General features: G+C 41.3%; 1 pseudogene; it reads right to left on the reverse strand.

The window, feature by feature from the left end:
• Positions 1 to 270: 270 nt before the first annotated feature.
• Positions 271 to 1,200, reverse strand: LOC107280333 (mitochondrial import inner membrane translocase subunit TIM23-1-like; annotated as a pseudogene).
• Positions 1,201 to 4,203: the final 3,003 nt, after the last annotated feature.

The following is a 4,203-nucleotide window of genomic DNA, read 5'->3' on the forward strand; positions in this document are numbered from 1 at the left end:
ACGGAGCAAAATAGACTTTCTCCATCCTCGCTCAATCCCCGAAGGCCCAATTCACATGGGATCCTCGCCCAATCTAGAAAGTAATAAGTTCATCTGAGGTCCCTTAACTTGTGAACGAATCCGATTTTCGTCCTTCAACCAAAAAACCAGATACAACCGGTCCCTCAACTGTCTAAATATAGGTTCCATGGCTGTTTGGACGGCGGTTTTCGCTAACGTGGCGCCCATGTGGCTATGTTGACTCGGTCTTCACATGACGTGGAAATGATGTGGCGCTTACGTGGCAATTTTATTTAGAAAATACTAAAAATTGTGGACCCACATGTCAGTTTACAAAAAAAAAAGATAAAAATGATGGGACCCACATGGGTCCCACATGTCATTCTCACCCTCTTCTTGTTCCTCCTATCTACCCATCTCCCATGTATTCACTCTCTCTCTCTCCCCTTTCCTCTGTCCTCTCCGCCGGGTGAGGAGGGGCGGCGGCCGGGCGAGGAGGGGCAGAGAGAATACTGTGCAGACGAATCAGAGGGCGGGCACATATCTCTTCGCCGCCTGCTTGCCTGACATGGCGGCACCGGTGAGGACCCCACCGATGGCACTAGTGATGGCGGCGGAGCGTGACCCGTCGGCGGCGCGGAAGAGCGCGCCAGTGCTGAGCCCCACGGTGACGCTGTTGATCCAGTCGTCACGGTCGCGCACGGTGACCATGCCACTCTCGATCCCGGGCTCCCGGCATAGAGCAGGCCGATGACCCTGAGCGTGTTCCCCATGCAGTGGCCCTGCCGCATGAGTTGAGGATGCGGTTCACCCGGATCTTAGCGGTGTCCCGGGCTCGGCGTTGCGGGCGGCGTCGCGGAGGTCGACGGCGGCGCCCGAGAGTTAGCCTATGCTGGTGTAGTAGGTGAGGTTCTCACCCCATGAGCAGCGCTGGGCGAGCGACTCCTGGAAGAGGAACTCCAGGGAGGTGGGGAGGTCATAGAGCTGCTTGTAGGGGATATTGAGGTCCTGGTAGGGGTTGTTCAGCCGCCCGCCGCTCCGCCCACGATGCCCAGCAGAATGGCACCGCCCCTCCTCGCCCGGCTGCCGCGCGCCGCATCTCTCTTCGGCCGTCGGAGAGGACAGAGGAGAGGGGAGAGAGAGTGAATACAGGGGAGTTGGGTAGAGAGGAGGAAGAAGAGGAGGGTGAGAACCCACCATTTTTAATCTATTTTTTTTGTGTAAACTAACATGTGGATCTGCAATTTTTAATATTTTCCAAATCAAATTGTCACGTAAGCGCCATGTCATTGCCACGTCATGTGAAGACCGAGTCAAAATAGTCACGTGGGCGTCACGTCAGCGAAAACCGCCGTCCAAACCGTCATGGGACCTATATTGCACTGGTTTTGACAGTTGAGGGATACGTTGTATCTGATTTTTTTGGTTGAAGGATAAAAATCGGATTCGTTGACAAGTTAAAAGACCTCAGATGAACTTATTTCATCCAGAAAGCTCAAATCAGTTTACCGGGATTTGGGTTTCCTTTGGGTTTCGTCCAGGTTCTCTCGGTCAAGTTTACGGTGCGGTGCTATGGGCCTTGCTTTCTTTTTCGTTGGGCTCCATGCCAGAGCCTCCCATATTCCGATCCATTATAGCCTCGACCTGTCGTCCGTCCGCTCGCGCGGTGCGTGCGCGGCGATCAGTAGCGAATGGTCGCTGCGAATAAGTGATGGGCGTGCCATGCCCATGCCGCCGAGACTCGAGGGCGTTACTAGTTGCCGCGCGCCAGCTGCTTCTGGCTCAGAAAAGCCCATAAGCTCTTTTTTTTTTCGCGATTTGTTTTTTCGTGGTTTCTTTTGCGATTTTTTTCTTTTTTTTAGTTTTTTTATTACTTTTTTTTAGTCTTTAGCACACTTATATTTTTCAAAATATTTTTTTCAAAGTTTTTAAATCTTAACTTGAAATTTTTTTAATCTGATTTGAAAGTATTCAAATATCGAGTTGAAATTTTTCGAATCTTGAGTCAAAAGTTTTCGAATCGGAGTCGAATGTTTTCAAATCTTGAGTTGAAAGTTTTTAAATCTGAGTCGAAAGTTTTCATATTTTGTCAAATCTTAACTTAAAAATTTTCAAATCTGTACTTTAAAGTTTTTAAATCTCGAGATAAAAGTTTTTAAATCTGAGTTGAAAGTTTTCTAAATTTGTCTTACACATTTAAATTTTGAGCTGAAAATTTTCAAATTGAGTTTTGAAATTTTTTAAAATTTGACTTCAAAGATTTTCAAATCAAACTTGAAAGTTTTCAATCGGTTAGTACAAAAAAAAATCTTTCGAAAAATAATCATATCTTAATTACCATTATTATCTACTAATAACTTCACTTAGTTAGGCTAAACTATCCGAAAACGCTCGCCGCCAACCCGCGCGCTAGCTTTTCCGGGGACCTGACCTCTTCGACAAACCGAGACCTGGCGTGGGCGCGGCGTCGCGGAGGGCTGCGAGACTGTTTTTAGCGATTTCGTGCGAGACTCGACAGCAAGCAGGCAAAGCAGCATGGCGCAAGTGCCATGACTTCTACGTGCGTACAGATCCATCAGGTCGAGGCATGCACGGTCCTACATGTCACACTGTTATACATATTTCAAACTTAATTTTAAATACTCTATCTGTTCTAAAATATGACAACCTTTAACCTTTTAAATTAATCCAAAAATACAATAACTTTTCTACCAATATTCTATTTTCATCCAATCAAACACACCATAGTAATTCCTTATCTATCATCTTTTCTCAACCAATTATAAACAACTTGCTAAATCTCACCAACTTTTCTTAATAGATGCATACTTGCCTTGAACATGCAATCCACTATAAAATTTTAGGAACGTATTGCCCAAGTATTTGAACATTTGAGCTATTAAAATGATAAGCAAATCTTCTATCCATATGTTGATTCAGAACGACAACCTCTACAGGGACAAATCCAATGATTAAAAGACATCTAAAACAGTACCCCTCATTCTTATTTTCATCACCAATCACCGCTACAAAACAATTGCCAAGACCATATCAAAACAACCATAAAAACTAGAAATATGCTGCTAAACACTATGGTGCTATTCTATTTATTTTTAATAACTTTTAAAATTTAATGTTAGCAAAAATAATATTTTTCTATTATATCTACAATTGAGCTCTAATTCAATTCATATTGTATATCAAATATATTTCATATAAAATACACACAAAGTACAGTAATATGATATTGTTTTGGCACAATAAATCTTGACCAGAATTAATTGTATATAATCACTTCAGTATACAATATATGAAGGCGGTATATGTTTAAAAAATATGTTAAAAATATAGAGCTATTTTATTAATTTGTTGCGGGTGTAAGCAAGTAAAAAAAATAAAGCACTCTATACATATGTAGAATATACTCTGCATGAAAATAACTACCGTAACATTTAGCATTTATGATACAGTTAAGAAAATCTCGTGGGCCGCTAGGAATATTGCTTTCACACTTATTTTATTGGTACATTAGTAGATGTAGCAACAATGGCTGCCTTAGCTTGTCACCATCCTACACATGCATTTATTTACAATATAATATAATATAATATAATATTATAAATGATCAATGCTAGTCGGGACTGACCTTAAAAGCTAGCAAAATATAGTGGTTCATTTCTCCAAGCACGCACGAAGAGATATAGAAGACAACCTGACAAGTTCCTAACCATTTGAATAGTTACGCCGTGTTTAGTTCTAAAATAATTCTTCAAACTTTTAACTTTTCTATCACATTAAAACTTTTCTACACACAAAACTTCCAACTTTTCCGTCACATCATTCTAATTTCAACCAAACTTTCAATTTTAGTGTGAACTAAGAACCCTTGCGTTAGCTAGACAAATAAATTTATTGGTTCGAACGAGTTTCTTGAAAAACACATAGGTGTCCAGAACCGGATTTGTGACTATTATTTGGTCCCATGAGTTGATATCCTCATTCTACCTAGATATAGGGCATGCCATCAGCAATTTATTATCTTGTAGATTATGTTTTTGAATTAATTTTAATCATGCGAACCAATCTTTGATTACCCGTAAATAACATCTTTATATGCGATATTCTTAGTACTCTTTCCTGTGGGGGTCTACTTATTTCTTTGGCTTGGCCATTAGTTATTATTGAGAGGGATTCGATTGAATA

The sequence above is a fragment of the Oryza sativa genome, chromosome 3, assembly GCF_034140825.1.
Source record: "Oryza sativa Japonica Group chromosome 3, ASM3414082v1".
Taxonomy (NCBI): domain Eukaryota; kingdom Viridiplantae; phylum Streptophyta; class Magnoliopsida; order Poales; family Poaceae; genus Oryza; species Oryza sativa.